Raw genomic sequence first — 22,614 nt, 5'->3', positions numbered from 1 at the left:
CTTCCTTATGGCTAGGTTTGTTTGTCGCACGCTGCAGTCTCTACTGCACATGACTGCATCAGACAAACATACCTGGCCTTTTATAATATAGTCATATATATTGTCATATATATTGTCATATATATACAGTGGATATAAAAAGTCTACACACCCCTGTTAAAATGTCAGGTTTCTGTGATGTAAAAAAATTAGACAAAGATAAATAATTTCAGAACTTTTTCCACCTTTAATGTGACCTCCCTATAGACTTCAATGGAGAGTGCTGTAGAAAAAAAATTAACACTTATCGATTACTCCCTAACCTGACACCACGTGAGACCTACAGTGCTAAACCCAAAGGTAGTTATGCATATTTTACATTCCAATGTTCTTCACATAGAAAATATTATTTTATATTTAAATATATATGATTATTCTTTTTGCAAAATACATACCCCTGTTAAAATGTCAGGTTTCTGTTATGCAAAAAAATGAGACAAAGATAAATCATTTCAGAACTTTTTCCACCTTTAATGTGACCTATAAACTGTACAACTCAATTTAAAAAGAAACTGAAATCTTTTAGGTAAAGGGAAATAAAAATAAAAAAATAAAATAATATGGTTGCATAAGTGTAAACACCCTTTTATAACTGGGGATGTAGCTGTGTTCAGAATTAAGCAATCACATTCAAAATCATGTTAAATAGGAGTCAGTACACACCTGTCATCATTTAAAGTGCTTCTGATTAACCCCGAATAAAGTTCAGCTGTTCTAGTAGGTCTTTCCTGACATTTTGTTAGTCGCATCCTACAGAAAAGCCATGGTCCGCAGAGAGCATCTAAAGCATCAGAGGGATCTCATTGTTAAAAGGTATCAGTCAGGAGAAGGATACAAAATAATTTCCAAGGCATTAGATATACCATGGAACATAGTGAAGACAGTCATCATCAAGTGAAGAAAATATGGCGCAACAGTGACATTACCAAGAACTGGATGTCCCTCCAAAATTGATGAAAAGACAAGAAGAAAACTGGTCTGGGAGGCTGCCAAGAGGCCTACAGCAACATTAAAGGAGCTGCAGGAATATTTGGCAAGTACTGGCTGTGTGGTACATGTGACAACAATCGCCTGGGCTGTCTGGGCTATGGGGTAGAGTGGCAAGACGGAAGCCTTTTCTTACAAAAAAAAACATCCAAGCCCGGCTAAATTTTGCAAAAACACATCTGAGGTTTCCCAAAAGCATGTTGCAAAAGGCGTTCTGGTCTGATTAAACCAAAGTTGAACTTTTTGGCTATAACTCCAAAAGATATGTTTGGCACAAAAACAACACTGCATATCACCAAAAGATCACCATACCCACAGTGAAGCATGGTGGTGGCAGCATCATGCTTTAGGGCTGTTTTTCTTCAGCTGGAACTGGGGCCTTAGTCAAGGTAGAGGGAATAATGAACAGTTCCAAATACCAGACAATATTGGCACAAAACCTTCAGGCTTCTGCTAGAAAGCTGAACATGAAGAGGAATTTCATCTTTCAGCATGACAACGATGTAAAGCATACATCCAAATCAAAAAGGGAATGGCTTCACCAGAAGGAGATTAAAGTTTTGGGATGGCCCAGCCAGAGCCCAGACCTGAATCAAATTCAAAATCTGTGGGGTGATCTGAAGAGGGCTGTGCACAGGAGATACCCTCGCATTCTGACAGATTTAGAGTGTTTTTGCAAAGAAGAGTGGGCAAATCTTGCCAAGTCAAGATGTGCCATGCTGAAAAACTCATACCCAAAAAGACTGAGTTCTGTAATAAAATCACACTTATGCAACCATATTATTTTATTTTTTTATTTTTATCTCCCTTTACCTAAAATATTTCAGTTTGTTTTTCAATTGAGTTGTACAGTTTATAGGTCACATTAAAGGTGGAAAAAGTTCTGAAATGATTTATCTTTGTCTCATTTTTTTGCATAACAGAAACCTGACATTTTAACAGGGGTATGTATTTTGCAAAAAGAATAATCATATATATTTAAATATAAAATAATATTTTCTATGTGAAGAACATTGGAATGTAAAATATGCATAACTACCTTTGGGTTTAGCACTGTAGGTCTCACGTGGTGTCAGGTTAGGGAGTAATCGATAAGTGTTAATTTTTTTTCTACAGCACTCTCCATTGAAGTCTATAGGGAGAAGAAATTAACGTGGTCACAATATCCAAAGTCCTGAAGTTACTGCGCCTCAGATTTCATTTGCATTGAAACAATTTACTTTCAAATTGAAATAGACGTGCTAACCCATTAGCCTCACTTATAATCTGGCCCAACATCTACTTCAAAATGTTTAAAAATAATAACTTTTTATCAGAAAAGCCTTATTCACCAATAAATGAATAAACTTTCATCTTGCAGTTTTGCACTCTCGTGGCTACAGTAACAAAGATATTGTGTTGGCAAAGACAACCGTATCAAATATCACACAGCAAGAATTGATACAACACAATCCTTCCAAGGACGATACTCCACATAAGATTTTTAACACAGTTTGCTCACCTCAATTGAGGATGATGCCTAAGACACTTAAGAAGGACTGGCATGTTATTAACATTGATGCCACTTTACCTTTTGACACATATGCACCACCAAGGGCGGGTTTTAAACGACGTAAAAACCTCCGGGATCTTTTGATGCCTACTGACCCTAAACATTGTTACAAAACATAATCATACAAGGGAGTGATTTTAGACACCCACATACCAATCAGAGGTTTAGGATTAAACATTATTTGACCTGCACTACGAAATGTGTAATATATATGCTCAGCTGCATTTGTGGTCTGTTTAAAATCGGTAAGACGGACGATGTAAAGAAACGCATGGCTAATAGGAGTGCCATTCGGGCTGCCATAGACAAGGGTAACAGTGATCAGCCTGTAGCCAGGCACTTTGCGGAGAAGGGCAACACTGTTAAGGACCTACACTTCCAACTGATTGATTATGTTCCCCCTCTGAAGAGGGGTGGGAATAGGGACCAGTGCCTTTTACAACTAGAAGCATGATAAGGTACAACCTAGGGGTCTTAACACCAATGTGGACTGGCACTGCTTTTTGTAAATAGACTTTGATTTATTGATCTTAATGATCTGATCTGTATATAACTGCTTAGAGTTTATTTTCCCCCTGATATAACTGAAACTTTGACATTTATAATGAAAATTTACATATGCTCCCTGATGCTAGCTTTATCTGTTTAATTCTGTGTTTAACTAGACTTTTGAATTTCATTTTAATGTTTTATTTTTTAAATACATTGATCAGTTTGTCTACATGTATGTAATTCTGAGGATATATTTGGAGCGATATCTTAGACAATAGCTGGTATATAGATTTGTTATCGCTATTACTAGGTCCAATATAAGACTATAGATACGGTTATAGGAGTTGAAAGTGATTACACTAGGCATTTGGATCTTTATACACATTAATACACTGGTTTGGATACCATTATGTCAAATAGTTTTTAAAACATTTATGATAGACATTGATACATCCCAGTGTTGCTGTCACACAAATATTGAGGATCGGGGCTTATGATGTAATTTTCTAAGTGCAGGAATAGATTCCCGATATGGCACTTTGCAGGATAAGCTTTGAGGTGCTTAGCAGTTAACTGCTGGTAAGGGGAGATAATTTACGTGAATGGTTATCTACTTATCTAGGTACGGATCCTGATCCAGTCCTGACCGCTTGGTAATGATAAAACATAACAACTGAGGTTTGTGATAGAAAATAGAAAATGTGTTTTTATCACTAGAAAGAATTGATTATACTAAGTGATGTTCTGTAAATGGTCACACTATGATTACACTATATGTTTATTATTGCACTGTATAATATTAACACAAGATTAGTAATTATGAATATTCACAATGTATTTGTGCAAAAAAACACAAAACTGTTGCCATAGCAACCATAGAAAAAACAGTGGGTGGGGTTTCAATGGGTATAAAATGTTTGATTCACTCTGTACAATTGTTGGTCTGATGAAGGGGTGAACCCTACGAAACGTCACTTGTTTATATAGAATAAAACACTTTTTATTTCACCTGTATCAAGTACATTGAGTGCTTGTGTTATAACTTGTATATTTGAACTTTCTATAGCACCCTGGCAGAATTTAAATTTACTGTTCGTGGGAGTGCACTTATTTCAGTGGTTTGTACATTAAATCAATATATGTTATCTAGATTCCAAAAGAGAGTTATGAAAGCAAATAAAAGGAAGAGCAATCTCACTTTTTTAATAGGAATATAACTGGGAGTCAAACTAAATTATGAACATGTGGTGTTCCATATCATTTAATCACACAGATGAATTTCAGAGTATTATTATTTATTATTATTATTATCGGTTATTTGTAGAGCGCCAACAGATTCCGCAGTGCTATAAACAAAGGCTGAGTACAACAAAACATTTATAGGGATCAAATGGGTAGAGGGCCCTGCCAAGAGTTGCATTGTTGTAGTCAGATCTTAAGAAGGTGATCTACAAACAGCTGGACTCTAAGGCTTACATGCTAAGGGGGTTCAGGGGATAGCAATGGAGGTAGAGGAACTGGTATAAAGTAAGGTTAGCGTAGGTTGTATGCATCCCTGAACAGTAGAGTCTTAGGGAGCGCTTGAAGCTTTCAAAACTAGGGGAGAGCCTTGTGGAGCTAGGCAGAGAGTTCCACAAGATGGGATCCAGTCTGGAGAAGTCCTGTAAATGGGAGTGTGATGAGGTAACAAGAGAGGAGGAGAGCAGGAGGTCATGAGCAGAGAGAAGGGCACGGGAGGGAGAGTATCTGGAGACAAGGTCTGAGATATAGGGGGAAGCAGTGCAGTTGAGGGCTTTGTAAGTCAGAGGGAGAATTTTGTGTTTGATCCTAGAGGCAAGAGGAAGCCAGTGAAGGGATTGGCAGAGAGTTTCAGCAAATGAAAAGCGACATGTAAGGAAGATGAATCTGGCAGAGGCATTCATTATGGATTGTAAAGGAGCTAGGTGGCAGGTGGGGAGACCAGAGAGGACAGAGTTGCAGTAATAAAGGTGAGAAAGAATGGGAGAGTGGATTAACATCTTAGTTGTGTCTTGTGTAAGGAAGTGTCTAATTTTAGAGATGTTTTTAAGGTGGAAGCAGCAGGCTTTAGCCAAGGACTGAATGTGAGGAGTGAAAGAAAGATCTGAGTCAAATGTGACCCTGAGACATCAGAAATGCGGGGTTGGGGTAATGATGGAGTTGTCGACAGTTATAAAGAGATTGGGGGTGGAGATTTTGGAAGGGGGGAAAATGAGGAGCTCAATTCTGGAGAGATTTAGCTTGAGGTAGTGAGAGGACATTCAGGAAGAGATGTGAGAAAGACAGTTAGTGACACGGGTTAGAAAGGAAGGGGATAGGTCTGGTGCAGAGAAGTAGATTTGGGTGTCGTCGGCATACAAATGATATTGGAAATCATGGGACTTTAATAGAGAACCTAGTGATGACGTGTAGATTGAGAAGAGAAGGGGACAGAGGACAGAGCCTTGCGGTACTCCAACAGAAAGTGGTGATGGGGCAGAGGAGGCCCCAGAGAAGGCTACCCTAAAGGTACGGTTTGACAGGTATAAAGAGAGCCACAAGAGGACTGTGTCACAGATTCTGGAGGATTGGAGTGTTTAGAGCAAAAGAGGGTGGTCAACAGTATCAAAGGCTGCGGACAGGTCAAGGAGGATAAGCAGAGATAAGTGGCCTTTTGATTTTGCTGTAAGTAGGTAGTTGGTAACCTTAACAATTGCTGTCTCTGTGGAGTGATGGGGACGAAATCCAGATTGCAGTGGGTCAAGAAGGGAGTTTAACGTAAGGAAATTGGATAGGCGTGCATATACTAGTTTTTTGAGAAGCTTTGAGGCAAGAGAGAGGAGGGAAATAGGGCGGTAGTTGGATGGGGTGGTAGGATCAAGGGAAGGTTTTTTGAGGATAGGTGTGACCAGTGCATGTTTCAGAAATGAGGGAAATATACCAGTGCTGAGGGAGAGGTTGAAAACGTGTGTTAGTATAGGTGTAAGAGTAGTAGAGAGGGAGGGGATTAGCTGTGAGGGGATAGGGTCAAGGGGAAAGGTAGTGAGGTGAGAGCACAATATAAGTTCCGAAACTTCTTCCTCAGTAACAGGGGAGAATGAGCTAAGTTTAAGGTTATATGGGTTGTGGTTGATTGAGAGCATTTGAGAAGGTGAGAGAATAGAATTATGTTGAGAGCTGATTTCATTTCTGATGGAGTCGATTTTGTTATTGAAGTGGCTGGCAAAGTCTTTAGTTGACAGAGAAGTTGTATTAGGAGGTGGGGGAGGGCGGAGGAGAGTATTGAAAGTGGAGAACATACGTTTTGGGTTTGAAGAAAGATTAGAGATAAGAGTAGAGAAGTAGTGTTGCTTATGGAGATTAAGGGCAGAATAGTAGGAGTTCAAGATGAAGTGAGTTGCAGAATTTGGTTGGCAGAGGAGGCAGTGGGATTGTCAAGAGGGATGTTGAAGTCACCAAGAATGAGGGCAGGGGTGTATGGGAAAGGAAATAAGGTAGCCAGGCATCCAAGTGATCTAGAAATTGAGTTGATGAGCCAGGGGGTCGGTATATGACTGCAACACGTATAGAGAGAGGAGAGAATAAGTGAATCATGTGGGTTTCGAATGAGGGAAATATGAGGGAAGAGATGGGATGTATTTGTTGAAAGGTGCAACGAGAGGAAAGTAAAATATCTACACCACCTTCTTATCTATTACCAGACCTAGGAGTGTGGCTGAAGTTGAGACCCCCATGTGACAGAGCAGCAGTGGATGCTATGTCTAGGGGAGAGAGACAGGTTTCTGTTAGGGCCAGAAGGTTGATGTAGCAGGAGATAAAGAGGTAATGTATAGAAGTTAGCTTGTTGCAAACAGAGCAAGAGTTCCAGAGTGCGCAAGTGAAAGGGGTAGTGGCTTTGATGCAAGAGGAATGTGAGTAAGGTTTGCAGAGTTTTGTTTTCTGAGTCTATTGGACGGTACATATGAATGTGCTTGGCTAGGCAGTTGTTGGGGACCAGGATTAGGGAGATGACACCCGCAGTTAGTAAAAGCAAGAGGGAGAGTGACATGAGATGAGATACAGATTTGCAGTAATGAGACTGCTTTTGAGACAAGGTGCAGGGAGGAGAGAGAGTGTTTAAAAACTGAAAAAAAATATACTGAAATTATATAATTTAGTGCTATGAATGGACCCTCACACACGGCACAACAGAAATGGCAAAAAATGCTTTGCACAGGTTAAGTGCAGTTTTATTTAAATAAATACATGCAGGCTTGAATGTAAGAATACCTGATGAAGGGAATATAGTCAAACTGTTGTAACATGCATTTTTGAAAACTTGATATTAAAATGGATAAATATGAACAGATTATTGATTGATAAGTAACTTTATACTTTTACAAATATTTTAATAGTGCGAGGAAACACAGGTCAAAAATATACTAAAGACAAAAATTATTCTAATAGCTAGATAGCATGTTATACTGCTAGTTCTCATCTTGCACAATTATGCTAAAAGCATTCTGTACTCTGAGGAACATCCTTAGCCAGGGCTGGACTAAGAATAAAACGCATACCTGGAAAAATATGAAGACCAGCCCTATTTTCTGTTAAATCAGTAGAATGCAAATGCTACATTTTTCTCAAAGGGTATTACTGGGATACTCCTTCCCCAATTTTATTTTCAGAATTAAATTATATTACTTTGTATTAAGTACAAATGTTTGATTGATGTTATATAGGCACCCTACAACCCAATTGCATCCAGTAATCACCCCTTTAAATTGTAGCTTCTGCATCTGTTATTTATCATTGTTATTATTAATATATTTTATTGTAATATTTGTATTTTTAAAAATGTTCTGTGAACTTTGTGACAACAAGCAAATAAAACTGTTTTATTATATGTCTTTTGAGATACAGTTCATAATTATAAAGAAGCAATCTTAAATCATTAGTCTGTATTGTGCTTGGTAAACTGCCATGACATTAAAATTTGTATCGGTGAGTATTTGAAAAAAAGTATCGGTACTTGTACTCGGTCTTAAAAAATGGTATCGGTTCAACCCTAATTATAAATAACAATGATGGTTAGTCATCATTAAATAATTAAATAATAAATATCATCAAGGGGACATGAAACTCTTTTTTCTTTTGTGATTCAGATAGAGCATGTGATTTTAAACAATTTTCCAATTTACTTCTATTATCTAATTTGTTTAGTTGTCTTGGAATCCCTTGTTGAAAATAATATCTAGGTAAGTGCAGGAGCTGCTGATTGGTTGCTGAACATATATGCCTCATGTTATTTGCTCAACCAGTGCGTTAACTAGCTCCCAGTAGTGCATTGTTGCTTTTTCAACAAAGAATACCAAAGAGAATGAAGCAAATTAGATAATAGAAGAAAGTTGTTTAAAATTGTGTGTTTTATCTGAATTAACAGGAACATTTTTAAGTTTCATGTCCCTTTAAAAATAAATTATGCCCTTTTTCTTGCTTAATTACCTGCCCCTAAAAACATATGTCTAGATTACAAGTGGCAAGCTAACGTTAGCACACGCAATATTGAAATAGTAGCTTGTGCTCATATTACAAGTTGAAAGTAAACTCAACCACATGAGCGCAAACTAAAGTCCTCAGGTAAAGGGTAAGGACTAAACAAAAAGTTGCACCACACAGCATAAATACATTACGTTAAATGGTTACACTGAAATATACACTTTCCAATAAAAATATTCATAGAAATATTAAAAAAAGTTATAAGGGTTAAAAAGTATTTGGTATATGGGAAAGTATTTGAATGGGAAGGGTTATCATTTATATATACATACATATATAATTATACCTATATATAATAATAGAGATATATAGGTTTAGATATACATTTTACAAAAACATACATTATATATATATATATATATATATATATATATATATATATATATATATATATATATATATATATATGATCTAGAAAATGAAACGCACAAAAGCACTTCTCATTTTTATTACAAACAATGTATTATATATACAATAAAATGAAATCCCATATGGATGGGTACTCACAAACAAACCCTCAATCAAATGAGGTAAGGTGCAGACACAGATGTGCGAATGTACAAATTAAAGATGCAAATCCCTCAGGCTTGTTGTTAATAACTTGTCATTCCCCTTCAGGCTTGCACGGTATACAATCTCTGCTGAATCATGAATAGCTTATAAAGGTAGAATACCTAGGTCTGTTGGGATAACCACACACTCGTTAGTTGTATAGTGTGTCCCCAGTATTTGCCTAATAGGTATATTAACCTAAAGCCGTGTTTAGCAGCTGTTTGCATAAACCGTCAGACAACACGTGTCTAAGTTTGCGTGATGTAAGGTGGGCGTGGCCTAACGTGTTTCATGGAGGATCCACTTCGTCAGAGGCTTTTGACAGCCCACCTTACTGCTGACTTTTATTTACATGAGTCAGAGCATGTCCACCCCTACGCCACTGCTCTTACCTAGTGATATTCATCCAATACCTTTTTACAAACAGTTGTGCTATGCAGGCAAGTGAAGATTCCAATTTTGATTAAAATATATATATATATATATACACATGCTGCCAATGGAAGGGTATAAAAATAATAACAATGAGTGCATAATCCAGTCAAACAATATTCTATACTTGTTAAAAATTCATAATAATTTTTTCAAATAAATAAATAAATAAATAGATAAAATTTGTATCCATATTCCCTTCACCTATCTGCATACTCCCCATAGACAGGTTATAATATTAATTGAAAAAAAAATATATATATATATACATAAAACTAATTTACTTTTACGTTCCCATTTGCCTATATATTTTACATTTAAAAACCCATTCTAAACTGCCTCAAGAATGCAAAAGACTGACCTAATTGATAAAAAAAATCCCTAATCTTAATACTGAACATATTAATGAAGTGATGTATGCAGTCCTATTTGTCTACATACAATGCTTGTGAAAAAATGTGATATTTGAGTCTATTATTATTGTTAAAATAATAATACCTCAATAATAATGATTAACCCTATGATTGAAAAGTACCTGAGCTACATTATATTTATTTTTATTTATATTTATATGATACCCCTGGTTTGAACATACCAAGCTCAACAAAAGGGAGAGAAGAGAGATGGGGAGAAGAAGAGTCTAATAACATATGGAAAGGCTAGAAATTGAATTGGATAATAAATATATAAAAGAACCCACAATTCATCTCCCTATACATTTTATATTTGATAGTGTCATATAAAATTATCATCAAAACCAAAAAATACCAACAACAACAGAATGGGAGACCACCCTCTCACACCAGAAAAGATTGAATGTCAACCTCCCTATTCATTTTCAGTGGTTCTAGGGTTTGTAGCTTGTGGATCCAGAAAGTTTCTCTTTGTCTTAAAAAGATTAACCTGTTTCCTCTTCTCTCATCTAGAACCACTTGTTCTATTGCTACACATTTCAAACCAGAATTGTCATTCTTGTGAAATTCCCTAAAGTGGTCAGTAACACCATGTACCACATTCTCCATTTCAATATTTTTCAGATGTTCCATCACTCTCCTTTTGATGGTTCTTTTAGTGCTTCCTATATATTGGTTTTTTTTTTATAAGTTTTATTATACATAACAGTCCATTACATTAACATACAACATTTACACATAGACTTTGAACAAACTTAATATATACTCATAAACATGATATGTAGCTAATTTGTTCCTCTTATATTTAACAGTGTGTGTCCCTCGGAAGAGAAAAAAAAGAAAACCTCCTCTCCTCTCTCTCTCCCCCCTCCCTACCCCCCCAGCCCCACTCCTTTACCCATCCTCTGGCCTATTCATAAATTCTTCCCAGTAAAAACGAATCATCTGAAATATATGTTCCTTTTTAGTTTTTAAATATTCATGTTCTTCGAGTATCAAAAGTTCATTGATTCTATCATACACTATTTTTTTCTCAGGCACATAAGTTTTTTTCCAATTACTGGCTATTATAGATTTTATACCATTTAATATATAAATTATTAATTTAGCTCTTATTCTGCATATACCTTTGATAGGTTTATTTAGTAAGGCTATATAGATATCTAATTGAAACTCATTTATCCCGCTTATCCTCTGGATACACCTCGAAATTTCTTCCCACATATTTCTAACCAGGGGACAGTCCCACCAAATGTGTTGCATACTACCTATCCGCCCAAACAGCCCCTCCAGCATTGGTTGGAAGCGTTTGGGTAGATACTACGTAATCTAGCCGGGGTTAAATACCATCTAGTAAGGATTTTATAATTTAGTTCTTGTATGTTAGAAGATGAGGAAGAGCTAGCTGTGTTTTTATATATTTTTAACCATTCTGTTTCTTCTAGTTGAATCCCTGTTTACATTTCCCATTTTAGTACATATCCGTGTTTTATACTCTCCTCTGGAACCGTGAGTAGTTTACAGCTAAATGAGATAGTACTTTTAATAGGAGACTCTTTGAGGCAAATTTTTTCAAAATTAGTTAGTTGTCGAGTTAATTTTGCTCTTTCTGGATGATGTTCCAGGAAGTTATGCAGTTGTAAATATTTAAACCAGTTACCATACCTGCCTTTAGTTCTTGTATGTTAGAAGATGAGGAAGAGCTAGCTGTGTTTTTATATATTTTTAACCATTCTGTTTCTTCTAGTTGAATCCCTGTTTACATTTCCCATTTTAGTACATATCCGTGTTTTATACTCTCCTCTGGAACCGTGAGTAGTTCACAACTAAATGAGATAGTACTTTTAATAGGATACTCTTTGAGGCAAATTTTTTCAAAATTAGTTAGTTGTCGAGTTAATTTTGCTCTTTCTGGATGATGTTCCAGGAAGTTATGCAGTTGTAAATATTTAAACCAGTTACCATACCTGCCTTTAGTTCTTGTATGTTAGAAGATGAGGAAGAGCTAGCTGTGTTTTTATATATTTTTAACCATTCTGTTTCTTCTAGTTAAATCCCTGTTTACATTTCCCATTTTAGTACATATCCGTGTTTTATACTCTCCTCTGGAACCGTGAGTAGTTTACAACTAAATGAGATAGTACTTTTAATAGGAGACTCTTTGAGGCAAATTTTTTCAAAATTAGTTAGTTGTCGAGTTAATTTTGCTCTTTCTGGATGATGTTCCAGGAAGTTATGCAGTTGTAAATATTTAAACCAGTTACCATACCTGCCTTTAGCTAAGTTCATTATTTCCCCTTGAGGCTTAAGTCTGCGATTTTCCATAAATTGGATTAAAGGTATAAGTACTTGTTGTTTTTGTTGGTTCTGATACCTAGGAATATGTCCCCCTTGAAATTCTATATTCATTGTTATTGGTATTAAGGGGGAGGGGATTGTTGATATATTAACAGAGTCCTTTATTATTTTAACCCAGTTATTAATGGTGTGATTAATTATTGGAAATTGTTTAATACCTATTGGTTTACTTTCTGCTACAGTCCAAATAAGATTTTTCAGTGGCTGTTGGGATACCAGGTTATTTTCTAGCAATATCCATGCTTTATTTTTATCGTTGATATGCCAGTCTAAGATTCTTTGCAGTGTTATTGCTCTATAATAATTTTGAATATTTGGTACCCCCATACCACCTAGATTCCTACCCTTATATAATATAGATCTTTTAATTCTCGGCTTTGTTTGTTTCCAAATAAATTAATTTATTTTTTTTTGAAGATTAATGCAATAAGTATATGGAATGTTTATAGGAATTGTCTGAGATAAATATAAGATGCGAGGAAGAATATTCATTTTTACCGTATGTATACAGCCTACCCATGACAAAGTCTTTGTTGCCCAATTTTTTAAGTCTGTTTGTAGGTTTGTTAGTAATTTAGATTAATTCTCAGAAAAGAGCTTGCTATCGCTAGTTGTTAAATAGACTCCTAAGTATTTTAATGAGGTTTCTTTCCAGATATATGCACTGTGTGTTTTACATTCTTGATAAACCCTCTCTGATAACGAAATCTTAATTGCTTCCGATTTATTTTTATTAACTAAAAAATTTGAGTACTTCCCATACTCTTGAAGTAGGTGTTCTAGTTTTATAATAGACCTCTCCGGCTCGGTTAGCGTTACTAACACTAACATCGTCTGCATATAATGTTACTTTATATTCTTGATCCCCTATTTTAATGACTTTAATATTTCTATCCATGCAGATTTTTATCGCTAATATTTCCATGGATAGGACAAATAGCAGGGGTGACAAAGGGCACCCCTGTCTCGTGCCGTTGGAGATTTCAATTGGTTCCGAGAGTATGCCATTAATTTTCACTTTGGCAGAAGGAAATTTATATAAATAAGAAATGCATTGTCTAATGTTCTCCCCAAAACCAAATTTTTCAAGTGTCAACTGCAAAAAAGACCAATCTAGCCGGTCGAATGCCTTCTCGGCGTCTAAAGATAATATTACTGATGGTATTTTATGTAATTTAGCATATTTTATTAAATGCAATGCTTTGATCGTATTGTCTCTAGCTTCTCTTCTTGGCACAAACCCGACCTGATCTCTATTTATAATTTCCGGTAGCAACTTATTTATTCTGTTAGATATTAATTTAGCATACATTTTCAGATCATTATTCAACAACGAGATCGGTCTATAGTTTGCATGTTCACTAGGATCTTTATCCGGTTTGGGTAATACTATTATCCTTGCTTCTAGCATTTCTTTTGAAAACGCCGATTCCTGACTATCGGCTAGATTTAGAGTTCTGCGGCCAAAGGGGTGCTTAGCTACGCATGCTTTTTTCCCCCCGCACCTTTTAAATACCGCTGGTATTTAGAGTTCACAGAAGGGCTGCGTTAGGCTCCAAAAAAGGGAGCGTAGAGCATATTTACTGCCACTGCAACTCTAAATACCAGCGGTGCTTATGGACGCGGCCAGCTTCAAAAACGTGCTCGTGCACGATTCCCCCATAGGAAACACCTGCAAAAAAGCAGCGTAAAGCTCCTAATGCAGCCCCATTGTTTCCTATGGGGAAACATTTCCTAAGTCTGCACCTAACACCCTAACTTGTACCCCGAGTCTAAACACCCCTAACCTTACACTTATTAACCCCTAATCTGCCACCCCCACTATCGCTGACCCCTGCATATTTTTATTAAACCCTAATCTGCTGCTCCGTACACGACGCAACCTACGTTATCCCTATTTACCCCTAATCTGCTGACCCTAACACCGCCGACCCCTATATTGTATTTTTTAACCCCTAATCTGCCGCCCCCGCTATCGATGACCCCTGCATATTATTATTAACCCCTAATCTGCCGCTCCGTACACCGCCGCAACCTACGTTATCCCTATGTACCCCTAATCTGCTGACCCTAACACCGCCGACCCCTATATTATATTTATTAACCCCTAATCTGCCGCCCCCAACGTCGCCTCCACCTACCTACACTTATTAACCCCTAATCTGCCGACCTGATCTCGCCGCTACTATAATAAATGTATTAACCCCTAAAGCTAAGTCTAACCCTAACACTAACACCCCCCTAAGTTAAATATAATTTAAATCTAACAAAATAAATAAACTCTTATTAAATAAATTATTATTAAATAAATTATAATTATATTGTAGCTATTTTAGGATTAATATTTATTTTACAGGCAGCTTTGTATTTATTTTAACCAGGTACAATAGCTATTAAATAGTTAATAACTATTTAATAGTTACCTAGTTAAAATAACTACAAAATTACCTGTAAAATAAATCCTAACCTAAGTTACAATTAAACCTAACATTACACTATCAATAAATAAATTAAATAAAATACCTACAATTATCTACAATTAAACCTAACACTACACTATCAATAAATTAATTAAATACAATACCTACAAATAAATACAATGAAATAAACTAACTAAAGTACAAAAAATAAAAAAGAACTAAGTTACAAAAAATAAAAAAATATTTACAAACATTAGAAAAATATTACAACAATTTTAAACTAATTACACCTACTCTAAGCCCCCTAATAAAATAACAAAGACCCCCAAAATAAAAAAATGCCCTACCCTATTCTACAATTAAAATAGAAAAGCTCTTTTACCTTACCAGCCCTGAAAAGGGCCCTTTGCGGGGCATGCCCCAAAGAATTCAGCTTTTTTGCCTGTAAAAAATAACATACAATACCCCCCCCCCAACATTACAACCCACCACCCACATACCCCTAATCTAACCCAAACCCCCCTTAAATAAACCTAACACTAAGCCCCTGAAGATCTCCCTACCTTATCTTCACCACGCCGGGTTCACCGATCGATCCAGAAGAGCCTCCAATGTCTTGATCCAAGCCCAAGCGGGGGGTTGAAGATGTCCATAATCTGACTGAAGTCTTCATCCAAGCGGGAGCTGAAGAGGTCCATGATCCGACTGAAGTCTTCATCCAAACGGGAGCTGAAGATGTCCATGATCCGACTGAAGTCTTCTATCAAGCGGCATCTTCAATCTTCTTTCTTCCGGATCCATGTTCATCCCGCCGACGCGGAACATCCATCTTCACCGACGACTTCCCGATGAATGACGGTTCCTTTAAGGGACGTCATCCAAGATGGCGTCCCTCGAATTCCGATTGGCTGATAGGATTCTATCAGCCAATCGGAATTAAGGTAGGAAAATTCTGATTGGCTGATGGAATCAGCCAATCAGATTCAAGTTCAATCCGATTGGCTGATCAGAACAGCCAATAAAATGCGATCTCAATCTGATTGGTTGATTCCATCAGCCAATCGGATTGAACTTGAATCTGATTGGCTGATTCCATCAGCCAATCAGAATTTTCCTACCTTAATTCCAATTGGCTGATAGAATCCTATCAGCGAATCGGAATTCGAGGGACGCCATCTTGGATGACGTCCCTTAAAAGAACCTTCATTCGTCGTCTAGTGGTCGGAAGAAGAGGATGGATCCGTGCTGGAGGTCTTGAAGATCAGCCGGTCGTCATCTGATGGAAGAACATAGAATATGCGGCTTGGATGCAGATGTTTGCTGGTCCGGATGTCCTCTTCTGCCTGCTTGGATCAAGACTTCAGCTGGAGGATGGATGTCTTCAGCCCCCTGCTTGGGCTTGGATCAAGACATCGGAGCCAGGACGGATCGGTGTGATACCCGGTGTGGTGAAGATAAGGTAGGAAGATCTTCAGGGGCTTAGTGTTAGGTTTATTTAAGGGGGGTTTGGGTTAGATTAGGGGTATGTGGGTGGTGGGTCGTAATGTTGGGTGGGGGGTATTGTATGTTTTTTTTCCAGGCAAAAGAGCTGAATTTTTTGGGGCATGCCCCGCAAATGGCCCTTTTTAGGGCTGGCAAGGTAAAATAGCTTTTCTATTTTAATTTTAGAATAGGGTAGGGCATTTTTTTATTTTGGGGGTCTTTGTTATTTTATTAGGGGGCTTAGAGTAGGTGTAATTAGTTTAAAATTGTTGTAATATTTTTCTAATGTTTGTAAATATTTTTTTATTTTTTGTAACTTAGTTCTTTTTTATTTTTTGTACTTTAGTTAGTTTATTTCATTGTATTTATTTGTAGGTATTGTATTTAATTAATTTATTAATAGTGTAGTGTTAGGTTTAATTGTAGATAATTGTAGGTATTTTATTTAATTAATTTATTGATAGTGTAGTGTTAGGTTTGATGGTAGCTTAGGTTAGGATTTATTTTACAGGTAATTTTGTAATTATTTTAACTAGGTAGCTATTAAATAGTTATTAACTATTTAATAGCTATTGTACCTGGTTAAAATAATTACAAAGTTGCCTGTAAAATAAATATTAATCCTAAAATAAGTATTTAGCTTTAAATAGGAATAATTTATTTAATAAGAGTTAATTTATTTCGTTAGATTTAAATTATATTTAACTTAGGGGGGTGTTAGTGTTAGGGTTAGACTTAGCTTTAGGGGTTAATACATTTGTTAGAGTAGCGGTGAGATCCAGTCGGCAGATTAGGGGTTAATTATTGTAGGTAGGTGGAGGCGACGTTGGGGGCGGCAGATTAGGGGTTATTAAATATAATATAGGGGTCGGCGGTGTTAGGGTCAGCAGATTAGGGGGACATAGGGATAACGTCGTTTGCGGCGGTGTACGGAGTGGCAGATTATGGGTTAATAATAATATGCAGGGGTCAGAGATAGCGGGGGCGGCAGATTAGGGGTTAATAAATATAATATAGGGGTCGGCGGTATTAGGGTCAGCAGATTAGGGGTACATAGGGATAACGTAGGTGGCGGCGGTGTGCGGTCGGCAGATTAGGGGTTAATAATTGTAGGTAGGTGGCGGCGACATTGGGGGCAGCAGATTAGGGGTTAATAAATATTATGTAGGTGTCGGCGGTATTAGGGGCAGCAGATTATAGGTACCTAAGTATAACGTAGCTGGCGGCGGTGTGCGGTCGGCAGATTAGGGGTCAAAAAAATTTAATCGAGTGGCGGCGATGTGGGGGGGCCTCGGTTTAGGGGTACATAGGTAGTTTATGGGTGTTAGTGTACTTTAGAGCACAGTAGTTAAGAGCTTTATAAACCGGCGTTAGCCCAAAAAGCTCTTAACTCCTGACTTTTTTCTGCGGCTGGAGTTTTGTCGTTAGATTTCTAACGCTCACTTCAGCCACGACTCTAAATAACGGTGTTAGAAAGATCCCATTGAAAAGATAGGATACGCAAATGGAGTAGGGGGATCTGCGGTATGGAAAAGTCGCGGCTGCAAAGTGAGCGTTAGAACCTTTCCTGACTGACTCCAAATACTAGCGGGCGGTAAAAACCAGCGTTAGGAGCATCTAACGCTGGTTTTGACGGCTACCGCCAAACTCTAAATCTAGGCCTATGAGAGTTAAAAAACTCCCCTAGTTTAGGTCCGAAAATGTTTTATAATAACTTGAACTGAAACCGTCTGGCCCGGGACTTTTCCCTATAACAAGGTTTTGAATTATCTGCTTTATCTCCTGTAGGGAAAAAGGCTCATCTAGCATTTTATTTTTTTAGTTTCTGTTAGTTTCTTTATATTTTATTTTGTCCTTTAGAAAGCTTTCAGGTTTCTTTTGGTTATCAAGATTATATAACTGTTGGTAGTATGTCTGGAATTCTTTAGCAATGTCTTGGCTGCCTACCTTATAATTACCCTGTTTGTCTTTTATTTTAAGGATATATGTTTGTAATGTCCTTTTTTTAATTGCCCTTGCCAGAAGTTTCCCCGCTTTATTACCTCCGTTAAAATACTTTTTTAAGTTGTATCACTCTACGTTGGGCCCCTTTTATCAAATAGTTATTTAGTTTTTCTCTAGCCTCTTTAAGGGATTCAGTTAACTGGCTGTTATAAGGGTCTTTTTTATGTTTACGCTCTATCTTAGATAGTGAGTCCAAGAGATTATTATAATGCTCTCTCGAGTTCTTATTTATTCTCGCTTTATGTTTTATAAATTCTCCCCTTATTACAGCCTTATGCGCCTCCCACCATGTACTTAAAGAGGTGTCTGCAGGGCTATTTATACTAAAGTACGTTTCAATGGAGTTTTCAATAGCTTGTTTTATTTGAGTGTCCTTTAAAAGATTATCATCTAATCTCCACTGATACGATGTTATTGATTTATCTGGCCACCCCAGATCCATTGATAACATTGAGTGGTCCGACCAGGTAATGTTGTGGATTTTGGTGCTTTTAACTAATGTATAACTATTTTGGTCTATTAAAAAATAGTCAATCCGTGTGTAGGATTTTTGAGGTGCTGAATAAAAAGTGAAATCTCTTAAATATGGATGGAGAGTCCTCCAAATGTCTAACAGAGATAGAGATAATAGGTTAGCTTTGGTTGCTTTTATAATATATTTCGAGATATTACTTCTAGATTTCGAACAGCCTACTTTGGGTTCTAATGGGATATTAAAATCACCGCCTAAAAATAGCGTACCTTTTTGTAGGTCTAATATTTGATTACATATTTTTTTTTAAAAATAACTTCTGACCTCTGTTTGGTGCATAGATATTCGCTAAGGTTACTGGTCTGTTGTATAGCAACCCTACTAAACAAACAAATCTGCCCTCCTCATCTTTTTCCTCTTGAATAAGTTGGAAGGGTATGTCTTTATGTATCACTATATCTACCCCGTTTCTCTTCCTCTGGTTAGTGCTCTTATATAACTTTGGGTAATACCTATTTGTAAAATTTGGCGTGTTATTGCTAGAGAAATGAGATTCTTGGATAAATATGATATCTCTCTTCTCTTTATGGAAACTATTTAAGGCCAGGCTTCTTTTACGTTCTGAGATATTAAACGTATAGTTCTTTTAGTCATTACCTTCTATTTCCAAATGCATTGTGTATTGAATATTGAGTGTAACCTGAGGAGGAGAGGAGAGGGGACGAGAGAAAGAGGAAAAAAATAAATAAAATAAACCACACACAACACAACAAGAGGGACCACATTACATATAACCAACATTTATTCATCAAAAATAGGGGAAATAAATCCAATAAAGATGGAATTCCTCCTATGGCAACAATTTTTAAGAAAAAATAAAATTTATAATAAATATACATTCTATGACCTATGCTCTTTTAGCGCTTTACAATATAGAGTTATTTTACTTATACCTAGTTTTACACTACTTTATTATTTTATTATTGCTCTTATTACTCCCCCTACCCCTGTTCTATACCCCATGGGGCACTAGGAAAAAGAAAAAAAAAATCCCACACAAAGTACTCATAACTCGACTGTGGTACTTCTGTGTTTTAGAAAAAAATTAAGTAAAAATTAGAGAGAAAAAAAAAAAAAAAAAGGGGGGGGGGTGCTCTTAACTCCAATACAGTGCTCCTGTGCTTTAGAAAAAATTTGAGTAAAAATTCAAGAAGGAGAGAAAAAAAAAGGGGGGGGGGGGAAGAAGCCCACCAGCTTTGTCTAACATTGTGGTATGTGATAAAAACCTTTATAATAACTCTGTGACATCTTAGCCATATTGCTAATCTATTGACCTTATCCTACCAGTGCCCTTTTTTCCCCTTCTTTTCTTTTCCTTTTTATATAAAAAAAAAGAAGAGAAGAAAACAAATTTCCATACAATGTAGTACTAACCTAAAACATGTGCCTACCCATATAAATACTACTAGCAAGTTAAAACCTTTTAATAAACAATACTCCTAATTCGTGCTAGTTATAAATTGTATAAATTGAGCTATAAAAAATTCACATACAATGTAATAATAATATGATACCTTATTAAAACCTAAGCCAAGTGCCTACCTCTATAAATACCACAAACCAGTTAAAACCTTTTAATGAGCAATACTCCTAATTTGTGCTAATTATATAAAAAAAAAATATATATATTCATATATATATATATATATATATATATATATACACATACATAACCCACAATTTCCCCTTCATGTTCCATAATTATTTAATCCTATTTAAAATTCAGTTAATTTAACCGATTCATCTGATTTCCTTGCTTATACCACCTATATAACATACTGTACCAGAGTACCCTTATAAGGGGAAAGATAAAAAAAAAAAAAATTCCCCTCATACAATGTAATAATGATGTGATGTCATATTAAAACTTAAACCATGTGCCTACCCATATACCTACCACAAGCAAGTTAAAACCTTTTAATAATCAATACTCCTAATTCGTGCTAGTTATAATTTGTATAAATTGAGAAAATTGAGAAAAAAAAATTCTCATACAATGTAATAATAATATGATACCTTATTAAAACGTAAGCCATGTGCTTACCCATATAATTACCCCAAGCAAGTTAAAACCTTTTAATAAGCAATGCTCCTAATTCATGCTTATTATAAGTTATAAAAATTAAGCAAAAAAAAACAAAAAAAAAACAAAAGGGAAGAGGGGGTTGTATATTTCTATTTTACATAAGAGATTATTCAGGTATTAGTGAAAAGTTAATCTCCTCTTGGGGTACTGCCTTTTCTTGTTGTTTTTTCCCACCAGGAACTTTAGTCCAATGTTGAACCCCTGTCCCATAGTAGATTTATTTTGTGAAAAGTTCATTCTCTCCTTCTCTCTGTCCTTTATTATATTGCTTTCTGGGGGTTAATCCCTAAGGTATCACAGAAAGTTTTAAACTCCTCCAAAGTATGTAGGGTGGCCGTCTTGCCATTTAATGTGGCTTTTAAGACAAAAGGGAAACCCCACCTATAGGGGATATTCAATTGGTTTAGATGTGATGTTAAAAATCTAAGTTCTCTTCTTTTTTGTAATGTCCTTGGGCAGAGGTCTGTAAATATCTGGATTAGCTGTCCTTCATACTTAATATTTTGTTGTTTTCTTGCAGCTTGTATTATAGCTTCTTTATCTTTGTAATGAGCCATTTTAATTATTACATCTCTAGGGGGGTCGCCATTTTTTTGCCTAGGTTTTATTGCTCTGTGAAAGCGCTCTAGAGTCTTAGTGGTGTATGTTTTATCCCCTGTCAATGTAGTGAAGAATTGTAACAGCTACTGCTCCAGATTTATGTGTGAGATACTCTTTGGGATCCCTCTAACTCTTAGATTTGACCTCCTCTGCCTACTCTCCAGGTCTTCCACTTGATTTTGTAAGATTAGGCCTCTCCTTGCTGCTTACATTGTTGAGATAAAGATTAAAAGGAGATAGTAGCTGTTTCTTTTTCTTCTTCTAGTTGGGCCACCCTATTCCCCATCTCAACAATTTCTTTTTTAATAATGGAAAATTCATTTTTTTATGCAAGTTTTAACCTGGCTGATTTCTTCCAGAAGAGTTTGTATATCCTCTTTGGTAGGTAGTAATTTTAGGTCTGCTTTAGTCAATGGGGATAGTTTGGGGTCGGGGGTATTACATACTTGTTTATGAGGTGACATGGTGTCTGAGGATTGACTCAGTAAAGAGGAATCTGCTGATTTAAAGTAGGCATCTACCTTTGGGGCATGAGATGTATTACTTTTAACCCCTTTGTCTTGTTTGGTTTGCTTTTTAGAGGCCATTTTTAGTTCCGTTTTTATTTTAACTATAGGGGACCTTAAGTATGGTAACAGCTCTTTGATTTTGAGCTTTCCCTTGTATCCTCCTACTGATAACTTGTATCCTCTTGTGTCCGTTTAGACCCTCTTATAGTAAAAAACGGAAATAGTGCACAATATTTATATGATATTGTTTACTGGATTGTCTCAGTTTAACCTCTCTTCACCTCTTTGTGTATGTTTACAAATATCCCCAAGTTAATACAAAAAAAAGCCTACCTTTGTGTCCAGTTATTCTGAGTAGGTTGTTTTTGCCACCAAAAAGCCGTTGTGTCCCTTTTTCTTGTTAAGAAACACTCTATTATCCCGAGCCTCTCCTTTAATCCAATACAGCTTTAATCCTTCTTGACCCTTTTATTGTGGAAGTAACCGACATTAACAAGCTGTAACCGCTTGCATGCTTACAGGTAATCCTCTGCGATGATACTTTGGACTGACTATCTTGCTCTGGTCTGTGACCGGTTAATCCTCTCCCCCTCCTGCAGCAGCTCCCCTGGGTCTGAATTC

The sequence above is a fragment of the Bombina bombina genome, chromosome 3 (assembly GCF_027579735.1).
Source record: "Bombina bombina isolate aBomBom1 chromosome 3, aBomBom1.pri, whole genome shotgun sequence".
Lineage (NCBI taxonomy): Eukaryota > Metazoa > Chordata > Amphibia > Anura > Bombinatoridae > Bombina > Bombina bombina.
This window is presented reverse-complemented; position numbering follows the sequence as displayed.